This window comes from Ursus americanus, chromosome 29 (assembly GCF_024610735.1).
Source record: "Ursus americanus isolate L20-20 chromosome 29, mUrsAme1.1.p, whole genome shotgun sequence".
Classification (NCBI taxonomy): domain Eukaryota; kingdom Metazoa; phylum Chordata; class Mammalia; order Carnivora; family Ursidae; genus Ursus; species Ursus americanus.
In genome coordinates this window covers 2,851,901-2,869,523 of record NC_142155.1, presented here as the reverse complement: position 1 = coordinate 2,869,523, position 17,623 = coordinate 2,851,901, and the positions used below count along the sequence as shown (strand labels likewise).

Below are 17,623 nucleotides of genomic sequence, written 5' to 3'. Positions count from 1 at the left end.
CTTGTGTTCCCTCTCTCGCTGGCTGTCTCTATCTCTGTCAAATAAATAAGTAAAATCTTTAAAAAAAAAAAAAAACCCTTTACAAATAAGGAGAACTGTTACAGAAGGGATCATGGGCACCTTAGAGTTCTCTGAGGTTGTCTCATAAGGTGAAATGTTCTTTTGCCTTTTAATTATGTCCATAAAAATCCATGAAATTTTAATGGAAATCCATACATTCTAGAAATATTATTTGGATACCACAGACATGCTTTTACTTTTATTTTTTTATTGTGAAGTGGAGTAAGGGCACGAAGCCCACTGCCCAGTGTCTGTGCCTGTTGCGGTTGTGTGTCATTAACAAGAGCGGAGCAGAGATGAGCAGACACGTGCTGAGGAGGGTCTTCTCTTGTCTGGCTGTTATTCCATCCTACTACTGGGTCTCATTCTAGTTTCAAGAGCAGCACAAAAGAGTGTCGTATTGGTCATTAGAAAGTTCAAGAACTAAGAGAAATCAGAATAATATGGAAGGAAGGCTTTTCTTACTATATCACCTCAAAAGAAGAGAAAGAGATGCCAACACAGATTATGTATTACTTTAATTGAATCTCTGTATGTGATTTGATTAAATTTTTTTGCCATAGGTAAGGTGGTAAGATAGACATTCATCACAACCTTGCATCACATCATGTTCTGGTTATGTAATTATAAAATAATTAAACTGCCTTCATGAAATTATATGGAAATTAAGTACATTTTAGAAGTGGGCTGCTAGATCCTATTCAGCTTCTAACCTATAATAAACTTGGCACCACTAGAGAGGGTTGGAAGTGAGACATAAAGTGAGCATTGCTTGGCATTCTTCCACTAAAATTCCTGCTGTGGAAGATTGGCCCTTTCAAATAACACCAGATACTAAACTGGTATTTAATTTAAAAATCTTTAATCAACAAAGATCTCAACAACCATTTAAATTTCACTGCATGTCAATTCTAAGTACCAATTATAAAATCACTGCTAATGCCACCACTAAAACAGGAGCCTTTGAATTGAGGGCTTCGGGGATACTGAAACCATAGAGATCAAGAGGTCACTATCCTGTTTCTGAATGGAAAATTCTATGGTAGCTTAGCTGAAATTAAGAACAGAGGTTTTGAGTCTTTTTGAATTGAAATGGCTTAAGGCAGATGTACCTCTTTCAATTGCTCTCCTTGTAATTAACATGGTAAAAGTGTAGCACGCTTAAATCGGCCATCCTGAAAAATTATGTTCATTTTCCCAGTTATGAGTATCTTAATGAAGAAAAAATTAAGGCCAAAGAAACACTTTCGTAAGTGTCAGGGAACCACGAGAAGACGATCACATTTATTTACGGAGAAATTTCCAGATGACGGGTCGTATTGGGAAATTACAGATTTAGCCCCGCGACTCAGCAGGTACAACAATATCTCAGCCAACGTCATATGATATCTGACCATCATCCTTTTAACCACCTCCTACTATTCAAAGCATTTTGGATTTGCACAGCATGTTTTATATTTCAATCAAATTCACGACTATTAGTTTATCCACACGCTCATGACAGAATGAAAGAATATACAACAGGAAGAGGTCCTAAGAAACTCAAATCTCTGAGGTCAACATGCTAAGACTGCACCTCCGTCCCCACTGCCACTTGGGAAGCAGGTGATGATTGCCACAGGCAGGTGAGGAGAGCCCTGCTAAGAAAGGGGGAAGTGCGTTGGAAACAGCAGCTGGTAAGTGTGGGGCAGGAGACAGACTCGGTCCTGGAAGGATGTCACAGTCAGAGGAACTACAAGTTAGAGATAGGTCTTTGAAAGGACAAGACAGATTCTGGGAAACAATTAGTAGTTTCTGACTAGGCTATTGTTTTTCTAAATTTTGTTTTCCTTGGGGCACCTGGGTGGCTCAGTCATGAAGCATCTGCCTCTGGCTCAGGGTGTGATCCCGGGGTCCTGGGATCGAGCCCCTTGTCGGGCTCCCTGCTCAGCGGGAAGCCTGTGTCTCCCTTTCCCGCTCCCCCTGCTTGTGTTCGCTCTCTCACTGTATCTCTCTCTGTCAAATAAATAAAATCTTTTAAAAAATTCTTTGTTTTCCTTCTTCATGTGGAGGGGGAGGATTTTTTATTGATTCCGACCTTCGCTAACGGTGGGCCAACTTCAAAGTTCTGTTAATTGTCCTTATAGATTGCATCTCTTTAATAAATGTAACTGAAGAAACATTTGCTTCTTCATACTCATAATATTTAAAATTTCAGAGCTACAGATTTAAGACAGAAGAGGGGAGCAGAGTTCTATTTTAAGTAGCATGATCATTGCAGTTTTCTTAGATTGTTAACATTTCCTATTCTTAGCAGAATCAGTGTTTTGTTTTAGCAAGACAGTCAGAGGTGGGATGGCAAGGAAAAACTTAGTTAAAATACTAAAGCCGTAATTGCTCTGGATTTTCAGATTTTTCATCTTTTTTGGCTCTCCACAAACCAGAGTAAAACTTTAAATTCTCAGTGGCACCAAAAAGAGGCCCCAGGATTGCATTTTCCTCACAGGACGCAACACAAAACTAGAATTAAACCTGGACCGGACCCTAAATACCTCATAACTGATTTGCTATTTGCTTCTTGCCTCCCCTTCCCAGGAGCAGTCAGCGATGTTTCACAGAGCTGAGGTGCCAGATGCTGCTTCCTCCCTGCAAGAGACAAGCAGACACTGAGGCAGAATTTTAGACACCAAAGAGCCTGAGTAGACGACGTGTCTGCAGCTGGCGTTCTACTAGGCCAGTGAGGTCAGGGAGGAATGGAGAGATGGAGTTGGGACACTTGGACGCTGGTAGGAACCCTATGTGAAAGGGTTCCTTTAAACAATCCCGAGAGGGAACCGGGCTTTTTTTGGACGTATCTGCCACTAGATGGCACTATATAAACACCTTTATTTTTATTTTTCCCATCTTCCCAAAGTAGTCAGGAAGGAGGCAAAACATTTGGTAAGGTAATCCATTTAGTCTTTTAAAAATTGCTACAGTTTATTAATTTAACTAAATCTTTAAATTATAAGCCTAAATACCTTGTAACTGATTTGCCATACCTTAATTCCCTATCAGCACATATAGTTCAATTGATGAGCAAGATTGGCTCAAAGTCAGCTTTAGATGTGTTGTTTCCTATTTCAGAGAGGAAACCGAATAAGAAGGCAAGAAAACCGATAATATGTGAGAAGGCAGACAGGAAAAAGAAACACATTTACACGAAAATGTATAATCTTGAATTTTCCTTGATTTCCATTAAAACTGCCGGTGCTTCAGAAGATTGTCAGTTTAATGTTCTATCAGTAGTACCATAATTTATTCTTTTGGTACACCACGAGGATTGGAGGTGAAGAGTCCCAGGCTAGCAGGAGGCACAGGGCGAGATTACATATGCAAATAATTTTATAGCTCTTGTACCAGGAGAGGGTTTTGCTTGTAATATTTCTTTTAAGTCGCACAGAGAAATCTTTGGTTGGTTGCCAGAAAGCAAAATTGTGAGGTTAAAAAAAAAGAGAGAGGGAGAGAAAGAAAGAGACTATGTGAAACGGGTATGCAAAGCTGTGATGAGAAGTCAGAAGACGTGTGACACCTGCAGTGTCTGTGATATTTTCTTTAAGAGCTAAGAATGGAGGAGAGAAGGGGTGGGTAAGGAATATAAAGCAGCTTGGAGAAGGAAGGTTAAGTGCATTTGGGCCTAGGGAACTGAGGACATCTGGTCATATCCAGAAAAATGTAATCTGTGTGACTGGCAGGAGGTAGGAGTAACCCAGGTCACTTGCCTTCCTAAGGCAGGTCGGCTGCTTCTTGCCTCCCCTTCCCAGGAGCAGTCAGCGATGTTTCACAGAGCTGAGGTGCCAGATGCTGCTTCCTCCCTGCAAGAGACAAGCAGACACTGAGGCAGAATTTTAGACATCAAAGAGCCTGAGCAGACGACGTGTCTGCAGCTGGCGTTCTACTAGGCCAGTGAGGTCAGGGAGGAATGGAGAGATGGAGTTGGGACACTTGGACGCCGGTAGGAATAGGGCTGGAGGGGGTGCTGCTTGGAATGAGCGGTCTTCCTCCAGCACACAGTCAGTAAACTCTTTTTCCCTTCCTTCGTATTTTAGCTTACAAACATTGGCTCCTGTCTGAAAAGGTCACCCTCCTATTCAGACAGAATGTGCGACTCTCAGCAGCTGGGAATACCTTGGAACCAAAGAGAACTTATTAGGAGAGGAAAAAAAAAAAAAAAGCCAGAGTCATGGCTAAGCCCAAAAATGGGGAAAAGATTAACCTCTAAATTTTTTTTTAATGACAACAAGAGCACACAACATTTCTCTTTGATTCATAACCTTAATAAATTCTACTTATTGTTTACAATAATTCTAAGGTGTTCTAAAGACAATTTTGTATTATTAGGAAAGGATTTCACATTAGTTTGAATTACTTTAGGGGAAAAAATGCCCTATTCCAGTACTAACAGTTACGGAAAAATCTATAGGGGGACATTTTTTACTGTCACTAATGAAGAAAGAACCCAATAAGGATTGCTGAATTTTGGAGATCAGGGAGTTGTGGTTATACCCATAATAAAATGTTGGGCTATTACATCAGGAAAGCCTTGGTTCATTTACTTTGACACAAGTATTTGAAATAATTTAGTTTCCTTGGTAAATGGTCTGTAGACTCTTCAAAGTGTTGTTAGCTAAAATATTAATGTGAATGCACTCTACACATCTCATAATTTTGCTGAGAAATGAGACATGAACACTAACTATGTTTTGTGGTAGCAAGAGTTGGAGGAGGGGAACCAAGAGAGAAGCAACCGTGAATGGGGTGGTTGAATTTATGGGAGTTCAGAGCACTAGCAACTGGGAAAAAGAAATCGGGAAACTTGGATTTTGCTACCAATTATCATTCAGAATCAGCTTGAAAAATAAACTGGTTAATAGACACATTGGGGATAATTATTACAGCGTCCATAGCCTGTTCAACTAAACCCCCGTTAGCACTGTAGAGAAAGCTCTCAGGTAACAAACTCCCTAGTAAATTGACTCTACTTACCAAAAAAGTATAACCACAGTCCAACTAACTCCAAAAGAGCATATTTTCAGAGTTTCTGGGAAATCTTTTGCAGGAGTGAGAGATTTTGAGGGAGACAAAGTTAAGCTTGTAGGAGAGTGTAGACAGAGTTTCTCTGCCCCACACTTCAGTGGTTCTGCTGGGGCCCAAGGTGTCAGGTGAGTTTTTTGCTTTGCTTCTGTGGAGGAGCTCTTGCTTCTTGGCCTGAGAGCCTTCTTTCCCGTCCTCTCTGCTATTTTCCTTTGTTCTCCCACACTCATCCCAGGCAGTCATCCCTGAGCCCTCCAGAGGTACTCCTTATTGGAAATCTAGATATGATTTCAGGTTGTTCTCTACCTTACGCTATCATGATTTTTATACACAGCTTTATCCTTTATTGAACTGTAAGCTTCTTGTAGGCAATGACTTTGTCAGAATTGTCTTTTCAGATAACAGGTGCTCAAAAGTATTTAAATCACCTAATCTTCATACAGCTCTAGGAACTGTGGGCACCAGGATTTTCCTAAGCATTTAATGTCATGTAGTTCCCATGTGCTAAATTAATTCACTTAACAAGCGGTTTCAAAGTCCTCATCCATCTGGTATTTTATTCAATGTATGCTGGACGTCAATTCTAGTATGACTATACTCCCATGTCCTACCCCAGGCTGCATGAGGGGAGCCCACGCTGGCCTGGAACTAGGCAGACCAACTATCCCAGTTTGTACAGGACTGAGGGGTTTCCCTTTCATTGCTAAAATGGGGACAGAAGGTGAACTGGAATAGTTGATCACCCTAACACTGCTCCCCCAGTACCCCTGAGTGTCTTTCTCTTAGAGGTCTCATCAATGTACTATAATCTTTGATTGTCTTGTTTGTCTCTTTTCCTAGACTGAGTTTCTTGTCTCTTTCTGTCCCTAGCATCTATCACAGCGTCTGGTACTTAACTGATGCTCTATAAATGTCTGCTGAGTAAAGAAAAGCGTGGAGAAACATGCATGAATGAGGGAACTACAACAACTTTATTTCCCCACAAGGAGGAGAAACATCCTTTCTGTGCTTTAGTCCTATCACAGAGGGGTTTCCGTCCATCCGAAGAAAGCAGGGTTTCACCTCCAGCCCAGAGGTTCATGGATACCTTGGGCACCCTCTTCATAAGGAAGAGGCCTGAGGAGCACACCATGAGCTGCCTGCACTCTCCCCATTTGTGCAACTCAAGTGTTTTCTCTTAAAACGTCTTCATTCACCCTCCTTCCACTCTGGGCAGACTCGACCGCTCCCCATTCTGGGCTTCTGCAGCATCTGTCTTCTCTGCTACTTTAAGGACATTAGTAGGTGCTCTGAAAAGGACTTTAAAAAAATGTTGACGGGGATGTACTGTATGGTGACTAACATAATATAATAAAAAATCATTATAAAAAATGTTGAAAGTATGGGGGAATTTATTTACAAGTGTTTTATAATTCAGAAATAGAAATGAGAGGGGCTAAGGAGATACTCATAATAGAAACACAGACTGACTAAGCACTCAGCACTCTGTATTCATTATTTTATTTCATCCTTGAAACAAACCTCAAGAAGTTTGAATTATCCCCATTTTATGAAGGAGAAAATTAAAAGTCAAAGAGATAATTGCCTAGTCACACAGTTCGTGAATGGTACAGTTCAACCTGGCTTCCCATTCAGTTCATTTTATTTGCTTTTATCTAAGGATAGACTTTTTTTTTTTAAGATTTTATCTATTTATATGACAGAGAGAGAGCATGAGCTGGGGGAGGGCAGAGGGAAAAGCAGATTTGGGGCTCCATTCCAGGACCCTGAGATCAGGACCTGAGCAGAAGGTAGATGCTTAACCCACTGAGCCATTCAGGTGCCCCAAGGGACAGAGGTTTTTGACACAGACAGTGATAGTTCCATGTGTAAAAAAAAGCAGGAGTTTGGGGAGCTGGCTACCAGTATATATTAGGGATGGAGAAATACTGAGAACATTTTATATTATCATCAAAAGTTTGTGGAACCAACCACCAGCAAAGTTCCCTTTGGAACGGGATATGTACACACGACTTCCTCAAAGATCTCACTTCCTCAGAGACTCTAGATTTGGGGATTTGTAGGGAGAACAAGGGCACAGGCCTGGGCCCAATTCTGTTTTTATATTTATTAGAGAGATGTGAATGAATACAATTATGTGACTGTGAGGGACTCAGAAGAAACAAACCCAGGGCCAGATCACATTTCAGTTGTGACCTCAAACCCTGGAGCAATTTCACTTATAAAACCTCTTAAAAGAAAGGATAGTTTGAAATGGGTCCTAGGATGGAAAGCCTTATAAATTTTAATAGAAAGTTTGTGTGTATATCTCTTTGTGTGTGTGGGGGGGTGTGTTCAAGGTTAAATTATAGTTGTTTTATTAGCTACGTGAAGAAGGATAACTCCTTTACTTCCTATGACTGCGGTGGGAAGTTAGGTGAAAGAACAATACGCTTTTAAAAAATTTAACTTTTAATTTTTAAAAATTGTGGTAAAACACACGTAACCATTTTTAAGTGTGTAGTGACAGAACAAGAGGCACTTTAACTTGCCAGTTAAAAGATCTTCCAGATGAAACAGTTGTGTTCGGGTAAATATTTTGTTGAATCAAAGATCAGCTCCTTACAAGGGATGTTCCTTGAGTAGAAAAACTCAAGATAAGGTCCCTAGGAGAAAGGGCCTTTCTCTTGGCCTTTGCCCTGGTGGCTAGTCTGAAGTGGTGTCCGACTCGCATGTAGTGAAGTGTAACTGTGCCCCTCGTGCCACTCTAGCCAGTTCCACCGCATCTTTCCTCAAAGTTCCACGCCAGGAGCTGAACATGCAACCTCTAACTGTCTTCCTCTGGAAAGGGAGGGACTTTTTCCTTCTGTTTCCTCCCTGGAAGAGACCTCTACATCATACCCCACAGCACGGAACCCAGTGGCACAGCCTGAATTGTAGGTGAATTGTCCTCTCCGCCCCTTGAAAGAAACACTTGATTTGAGCACATACAGCTCTTAATGTGGGAGCCTTGTCAGAACTTGGAAACAGGAATTACTGATGACCAAAGAGCACCACAATATTATTCTTTTTACATATATAAATAAAACTTCAAAATTGACAACCTTGGATCAATGATTGTATGACATCTTTTCTCGATCCCATCAAAATTCAAACAGTAAAAAACAGTAGAAAACCATTTTTTTTCTTTCAGAAAACAAATGGAAAGAAAACAATTCACTTATTTAAATATTTAATGTGTCCCTTAGATGTGCTTGCCATGCATCTGGCTGGCTATATAAACAAGGATTAGATTTAGAAGCCGGGGGGGGGGGGGGCGCCAAAAGTGAGTTATGATTCCACACATGCATGCACGCAGGCACACATACACACAGGATTTGATTTGAAAAAACATGTGATTCTCCTACTTTTGAGCTTATTTTAGTTAGAGAAATAATAGAAGCCTATAAATGAGTCTACAGGTTTCGAGTAAAACCATAGAATACATGCTCTTTATTTCTCTAAGAGAAACTTTTGAAAGAAGAAGGAAATATCTTGCTGGTCTCTTGAATAATTTTGGAAGTTTTTCTCATTTCAAAAACAGTACTCAATTATATTTAGAGTCTTTGCTTTTAAAAATTTCCATGAAAGTTTCCCCTGACAATGAAATCATTATGTTCCAAGGTTTTAAAAAATTATTAACCTTCCATGTTTGATAATTACATGCTGATAAATACTGTATTAAGTATATTAGGAATAAAAGCTTTCTTAATATTTAATATCCACTTTAAACATTTTTGTCTTTTCTGGGATAAAATAATGTGAACTAAAGATAGCTATCAATTTAATTAAAACTGCAATATGGTTGAATTTTTTTTTATATTGAGATCAGTTGGACATTGATATCTCAGGCATAGTTAGTTAATTTGCATTAATATTGGAACAAGAAAAATCTTTATAAACAACATTTATACTTCTGATTTTTCCAGAGGTCTTTTATTATGGAAAGGGAAAGAGATCAAAAGGTAATGAAAAGAACATAAGTTCTAACAGAAAGAATTCATCTGAAAAGGACTGTAAGTATAGAGATATGGCTAACCCCAGCTGCACCAACCCACATTGCATGGTAAAAATGTTAACACTTACTTTTGCTTAGATTTATACAATTTTCCTTAAATTTACTATGTTTTTACTTGTTCTGACTTGTTCTGCTGCTAGTATAACTCATACAGTCATATTTTGGGTGTTTTTTAGTATAGTTGACACACGATGTTACATTAGTTTTAGGTATACAACATAGTTGTTGAATATACTCCTTTTAATTTAATGTAAGCTCCTTCTATCCTTATTCAAGCAGTAGTATCAGTCGGGCAAGGAATTAGGCAGGGCAGCTTTCTAAAAACTAGGAACATTTTTATGGTAGCTGCCTGTGAATTTCAAATGAAGCTGTCTACAAAACTTTAGTTTTTCTCTACCCCCTCACATTCTCCATCTGACCTTACTCACTTCACAATAGACTACAAAAAAGGGGGGGAACTCTCTGATCTTTCTCAAACCTATTTCAGGTTCATGGATCAATATATACTGAATACCAACTCTGAGAAACTACAGAGACCTTTACTTTCTTTTATATTTCCCCAATATTGATCTTTCTTTATTTCCTATATTCAGGGAAAGTGTGGGATGCATAGAAGGGCACAAGCAAAGTGGTTTTATGAGGTTAAGATAAAATAAAAAAATAAAGCCCTGGTATTGGAACACCAGTAGAGAGTGCACAGTAGGCATGAATAGAGTTGATATCTGGAATTGAGGGAATTGCTATGACCTGAAGATCTTTAGGAAGCTATAATTGTATTAGATGTGCTCTAGTAAAATTACAAGAAAGGCAAATTAGGCAATAATAACAGCTAAGATTTTTTTAGTACTTTCTATGTATCAGGCCTTTTCTAACAAGTTTTATTTATTTAATCTTCACAATCCCATTCTGCAGGAGGTATTATCATTATTCCTGTTTTACAAATAAAGAAAGCAAGGCACAGAAAGGTAAATTATCTAACATTACACAGTTAATAAATGCTGGAGTACTTACGCTCATGCAGACTGATACAAGAAGGTGTGCATTTCATCCATATACAAAGACTTGACTAGTTGTGGTAGATTTGAGTTCATTCAGAAATAAACTGGAGTACAGAAATAAACTCTCAGATATATGGTCAAATGATCTTTGACAAAGATATCAAGGACACTTAATGAGAAACAGTCTCTTCAACAAATGGCGATGAGAAAACTGGATATCCATATGAAAAAGAATGAAACCGGGGCCGCCTGGGTGGCTCAGTTGTTAAGCATCTGCCTCTGCTGGGAGCGTACTTCTTCCTCTCCCACTTCCCCTGCCTGTGTTCCCTCTCTCGCTGGCTGTCTCTCTCTCTGTGTGTCAAATAAATAAATAAATAAGTAAAATCTTAAAAAAAAAAGAGAAGGATGAAACTGGACCTATATCTTATACCATATATAAAAATCACTCAAAATGGATTAAAGATCTAGATGTAAGACCTAAGACCATAAACCTCTTAGAAGAAAATATAAAAGAAAAGCTTCATGACAATGAATTTGGCAATAATTTCTTGGATATACCAAAAGCACAGGCAGCAAAAGCAAAAACAGGCAAATGGGACTTTAAATCTGTGCATTAAAGGGCACAAACAGCAGAGTGAAAAGGCAAGCTACAGAATGGGAGAAAATCTTTGCAAATCAGATATCTGATAAGAGATTAATATGTAGAATAGAGAACTCCTGCAGCTATAAAGAACAACAATAACAAACAACAAATAACCTCAATTTAAAAACAGGCAGAAGAGTTGAATGGGCCTTTCTACAAAGATAAGATAAAAATGGTGAACAAGCATATGAAAAGATGTTCAACATCACTAATCATTAGAGAAATGCAAATCAAAACTACAATGAGGTGTCACCTCAGACCTATTCAGATGCCAACTATTGAAAAAACAGAAAATAATCAGTGATGGTGAGGATAAGGAGAGATTGGAACATTGTGCACTGTTGGTGATATTTTAAAATGGTTTAGCTGCGAGAATACAACAGAAACACTTCCTGAAGTGCCAGGCCCTGGACAGTGTATGACCCCTTCTTACTACAGTATTACTCTCAGGAGGAGGAAATATAACAAGCTTTCATAACACACAAAAGACAGAAACCTAGATATAATGATAAGACAGGAATTCTTTCCAAAAGAAAGATCAAAAAGAAATCACAGCCAGGGATTTGTTCAAAAGAGATATAAGCAATGTAGCTGAACCAGAATTTACAGCAATAGTCATGAGAACACTAACTGGGCTTGAATGAAACATAGAAGACATCAGAGAAACCCTTGCTGCACAGATAAAAGACCTAAAAACCAGTCAGATGAAATAAAAAATGCTATAACAGATGCAAAACTGACAGGATGTAATCACAATGAGGATGGAAGAAACACAGGAACAAATAGATGATAAAGAAGATAAAATTATGGAAAATAATGAAGCTGGAAAGAAGATGGGAAGAAAACTACTAGACCACAAGTATAGACTTACAGAACCCAATGATTCCACAAAGTACAATAATATCTGTATCATAGGAGTCCCAGAAGAAGAGTGGGAAAAGGGGGTAGAAGGTTTATTTGAACAAATTATAGCTGAGAATTTCCCTAATTTGGGGAAGGAAACAGGCATTCAAATCTAAGAGGCATGGAGAACTCCCCTCAAAATCAACAAAAGCAGGTTGACACCAAGACATAGCAGAGTGAAACATGCAAAATACAAAGAGAGAAATCTGAGAGCAGCTGGGGACAAAAGGTCCTTAACCTACAAGGGTAGACACATAAGGTTAGCAGCAGACCTGTCCAAAACTTGACAAGCCAGAAAGAGTGGCATGATATATTCAATGTGCCAAATGGGAAAAATATGCAGCCAAGAATACTAAATCCAGCAAGGCAGTCATTCAGAATAGAAGGAGAGATAAAGAGTTTCCAAGACAAGCAAAAATTAAAGGAGCTCATGAACATTAAATCAGCTCTGCAAGAAATATTAAAGGGGACCCTTTGAGTGGGAAAGAGAGACGAAAAGCAACAAAGACTAGAAAGGAACACAATCTACAGGAATAATGACTTTACAGGTAATACAATGGCAATAAATTCATATCTTCCTTTTTTTTTTTAAAGATTTTATTTATTTATTTGAGAGACAGAGAGAGAGAAAGTGAGACAGAGAACAAGCAGGGGGTGGGGAGAGGGAGAAGCAGGCTCCCCACTGAGCAGGGAGCCTGATGCAGGGCTCGATCCCAGGACCCTGGGATCATGACCTGAGCCGAAGTCAGACACTTAACCGACTGAGACACCCATGTGTCCCTAAATTCATATCTTTCAATAATTACTCTGAATGTAAATGGACTCAATGCTCCAATCAAAAGACAGAAGGTATCAGAATGGATAAAAAAAAATAAGACCCATCGATATGTTGCTTACAAAAGACTCATTTTAGACCCCAAAACACCTCCAGTTTGAAAGTGAGGGGGTGAAGAACCATCTATCATGCTAATGGACATCAAAAGAAAGCTGGAGTAGACATACTCATATCAGACAAACTAAATTTTATTTATCTTTAAAGTATTTTACTTATTTATTTGAGTCAGTGAGAGAGAGAGCACAAGCAGGAGGAGCAGCAGGCAGAGGAAGAGGGAGAAGCAGACCACCCGCTGAGTAGGGAGCTTGATGTGGGGCTCGATCCCAGGACCCTGGGATCATGACCTGAGCCGAAGGCAGATGCTTAACTGACTGAGCCAACCAGGAGCCCCAGACAAACTAAATTTTAAACCAAAGACTGTAATAAGAGATGAAGAAGGGCACTATGTCATAATAGAGGGGCCTATCTGACAAGTTGATCTAACAATTGTAAATATTTATGCCCTCAACTTGGGAGTAGACAAATATATAAATCAATTAATAACAAACATAAAGAAACTCATTGATAATAATACAATAATAGTAGGGGACTTTAACAACCCGCTCATTAGCAGCACTGGACAGATCATCTAAGTAGAAGATCAACAAGGAAACAATGGCTTCAAATGACACACTGGACCAGATGGACTTAACAGATACATTCAGAGCATTTTATCCTAAAGCAGCAAAATACACATTCTTTTTGAGTGCACATGGAACATTCTCCCAAATATATCACACTGGGTCACAAATCAGGTCTCAACCAGTATAAAAAATTGATATCATACCATGAATATTTTCAGACCACAATGTTATGAAACTTGAAATGAACCACAAGAAAACAATTGGAAAGTCCACAAATACATGGAGGTTAAAGAACATCTGACAAAAAAATGAATGGGTTAATCAGGAAATTAAGGAAGAAATTAAAAAAATACATGGAGGCAAATGAAAATGAAAACATGACAGTCCAAATCCCTTGGGACACAGCAAAGGTGGACATAAGAGGGTAGATATAGCAATACAGGCCTTCCTCAAGAAGCAAGAAAAGTCTCAAATATACAACCTAACCTTACACCTAACGGAGTTGGAAAAGGAACAGCAAATAAAGCCTAAAGCCAGCAGAAGAAGGGAAATAGGATTAGAGCAGACATAAATGATATAGAAATAAAAAAAAGACAGAATGGATCAATGAAACTAGGAGCTTGTTCTTTGAAAGAATTAACAAAACTGATAAACCCCTAGCCAGACTTATAAGAAGAAAAGAGAGAGGACCCAAATAAATGAAATCATGAATGAAAGAGGAGAGATCACAACCAACACTAAGGGAATACAAACAATTATAAGAGAATATTATGAGCAATTATATGCCAACAAATTGGGCAATCTGGAAGAAATAGATAAATTCCTAGAAATATATAAACTACCAAAACTGAAACAGGAAGAAATAGAAAATTTGAACAGACCCATAACCAGCAAAGGAATTGAATCAGTACTCAAAAATCTCCCAACAAACAAGAATCCAGGGACAGATGGCTTTCCAGGAGAATTCTACCAGACTTTTAAAGAAGACTTAATACCTAGTCTTCTGAAGCTGTTCCACAAAAAAGAAATGGAAGGAAAACTTTTAAACTCATTCTGTGGGGCTAGCATTACCTTGATTCCAAAACCAAATAAAGACCCCACTAAAAAGGAAACTTACAAACCAATATCCCTGATGAATATAGATGCAAAAGTTCTCAAAAAGATGCTAGCTAATCAAATCCACCAGTACATTAAAAGGATTATTCACCATGATCAAGTGGGATTTATTTCTGGGCTGCAGGAGTGGTTCACTATCTCCAAATCAATCAACGTCATATACCACATTAATAAAAGAAAGGATAAGAACCAAGCATTTGACAAAATAAAGAATCCTTTCTTGATAAAAACCCTTAAGAAAGTAGGGATAGAAGGAACATATCTCAACATCATAAAGGTCATATACAAAAGACCCACAGCTAATATCATCCTTAATGGGGAAAAACTGAGAGCTTTTCCCCTAAGGTCAGGAACACGACAGGGATGTCCACTCTTACTATTATTGTTCAACATAGCACTGGAAGTTCTAGCCTCAGCAATCAGACAACAAAAGGCATCCAAACTGACAAAGAAGTGAAACTTGCACTCTTCACAGATGATATGATATTCTATGTAGAAAACCCAAAGACTCCACCAAAAAACTGTTAGAACTGATACATGAGTTCAGCAAAGTCACAGGATATAAAATCAACATATAGAAGTCTGTTGCATTTCTATACACCAATAATGAAACAGCAGAAAGAGAAATCAAGGAATCAATCCCATTTGCAACTGCACCAAAACCAGTAAGATACCTAGCAATAAACCTAACCAAAGAGGTAAAAGATTTGTACTCTGAAAACTATAGAATACTTATGAAGGCAATTGAAGAAGACACAACGGATTGGAAAAATATTCCATGCTTATGGATTGGAAGAACAAATATTATTAAAATGTCTATACTACCCAAAGCAATCTACACATTCAATGCAATACCTATCAAAAACCACCAGTAGTTTTCACAGAGCTAGAAAAAATAATTCTAAAACTTGTATGGAACCAGAAAAGACCCCAAATAGCTAAAGTAATGTTGAAAAAGAAAACCAAAGCTGGAGGCATCACAATTCCAGACTTCGAGCTATAATGCAAAGCTGTAATCATCAAGACAGTATAGTACTGACACAAAAACAGACACATAGATCAATGGAACAGAATAGAGGACCCAGAAATGGACCCACAACTGTATGGCCAACTAATCTTCGACAAAGCAGGAAAGAATATCTAATGGTAAAAGACAGTGTCTTCAACGAATGGTATTGGGATAACCGGACAGCGACATGCAAAAGAATGAAACTGAACCATGTTCTTATTCCATACACAAAAATAAATTCAAAATAGGTGGAAGATAAGGAACTTGTCACACGCTATAGAATGGATGAATCTTGGACATTGTGGTAAGTGAAATAAGCTAGTCACAAAATGACAAATACTGTATGATTCCACTTATATGAAGTATCTAGAGTAGTCAAATTCATAGAAACAGGAAGTAGAATGGTGGTTACCAGGGACTTGGAAAAAGGGGAAATAAGGAGTGTTGTTTAATGGGTAGACAGTTTCAGTTCTGCAAGATGAAAGAGTTCTGGAAATCTGTTGCAGAACAATGTGACTATAGTTAACACTACTGAACTGTACAGTTAGAAATGGTTATGATGGTAAATTTTATCTCACATGTTTTTACCACAATTAAAAATGAAAAATAAGCAAATAAACTGGAGACACCAGCTAGCCAAAAGATGCAATATGAACATTTTCCTTTTATGATTTCTAAGGTCTATTTCTGCTCAGCTTTCGTTTTGCAATATTCCACATTGGGTTCAACAGTTCCTATCTCTTTAGAGAACCTTTCTGTAAAGTCACCAGTATCCATGATCTCCAGAGCATTTTAAGATCTACCTATGTGTTGTCATATTTGGTGTCTCAAATCTTCTGAGCCCATCATCTAACAACTTTCCAAATAATAAGTAGTTTTGGATTTATTAAATAAACCAATTCTATTTACATACCATCTCACTGAAATAACATCTGATTCTTTAAATCATATATTATGAGGACACACACACACACACACACACACACACGCATATCTGTAAGGATATTGTCAAGCAAGAAAATTAAGTCTGATGAAGGAAAAGTCCTATTGAAGGAAATGTTTTGTATATATAGGAAGGGAAACAGAAAGAAAGAGTGTTTGTCCACCAAATCATTGAGTGCCTTCTCAGTCAACAAAGGGAATATTAGGTCAGTAAAGCGAAGCAGCATTAAAAAGAAAAAGAAAAAAACAATACTTGAGGATTTAAGGAAGACAGCAAACAAAGACAGGAATCTTTTCAGGAGAACTGAGAAGAGAGTTTGGTTGTTGGTCAATTAATTTATGGCTCATTAATATTCAACACTGGCTGATTGTATTACTTCCTTTCTTTACTGATGTCAAGTCATAATTATTGGAGCTGGTTTTTCGTCTCCCATTTGTGCATGCCCCAGTATATCTCCCAAAATGAGACTATTTTGAAGGAATGTTTTGTAAAGCAGCATTGGAAGAATGAGAAAGGCAGTAAGCCACTGGAAGACCCAGTGGGAAGAGGACATTACTCTGCCCAAGATAAGAAAGTTAGTATAGAGAGAAACAAGATGGTGATCATTAGCAAAGCGTCCAAGTTCCCTTCCTTTTAGCAACAGCAAAGAGAGTTTTCATATCTCTCCAGGTTCTGCAGGCAACTGTTTCTCCTGTTCAATGGCTTCCCAGAAGGTGTTGAGTGAATAGATAACAGCCAGAAAAATGGAGTGAGGGCTTCTAAAGAGGAGAGATGATGACTCCACAGGCCAAGAGCCAAGAGGAAATTCTAGGCTGCTTTCAAGATTCATTGCATGAAGAGTTCCAAAAAGCCCTGGGAAGTTGAACATAAAAGTAATTGCAAACCAACGTCTTACCACAGCTTCTCTGGATAACAAAAAAGGTGTCAGCAATTGTCATTGAGGCAAATGGGCTCTATAAGCAGAGGTTGCTCTGGAATCCATGGGATCTCTATAGAGAATAATGCCTTTGTAGTTGATAGATACACTATGCAGAATTTCCTGTTAATTAAATCTTGAAATACAATTCTGTGGCAAGAGTTCTTGTACTGAATTTCAAATATTTCTGGGCTTGGGGGAAGGGAAAGAACAGGGAGGAAATTACAACACTGGATAGTATTATATGAAATTAATTACCCACAGGGAGTTTATAAAAGATTGATTACAAGGATGATTGTCTTCATCCATGATTTTCCCATTCTTTACTAATTGTGTTTCTAGCTATTGAATCAATGTGATATTTCAGCAAAGGCTCTGATAGTCCTTAAAGTTCTTGCTTTTGTGTTAAATGAAGATCAACCATCTGTCTCTCTTCTGGTATTTTTTAGCGTAATGCAAAGTCATATCAGTTGATGACTAACAGATTTT

General features: G+C 38.2%; 1 long non-coding RNA gene across 2 annotated transcripts in view; it reads right to left on the bottom strand.

The window, feature by feature from the left end:
• Positions 1-3,758: 3,758 nt before the first annotated feature.
• LOC148107488 (uncharacterized) overlaps positions 3,759-17,623 on the bottom strand; it is a 349,000-nt gene continuing 335,135 nt past the window's right edge. For both annotated transcript variants that reach the window (XR_015722229.1, XR_015722230.1), the window contains one exon: positions 3,759-3,893. This is a non-coding gene — a long non-coding RNA (uncharacterized LOC148107488). The remainder of the gene's footprint in view (positions 3,894-17,623) is intronic.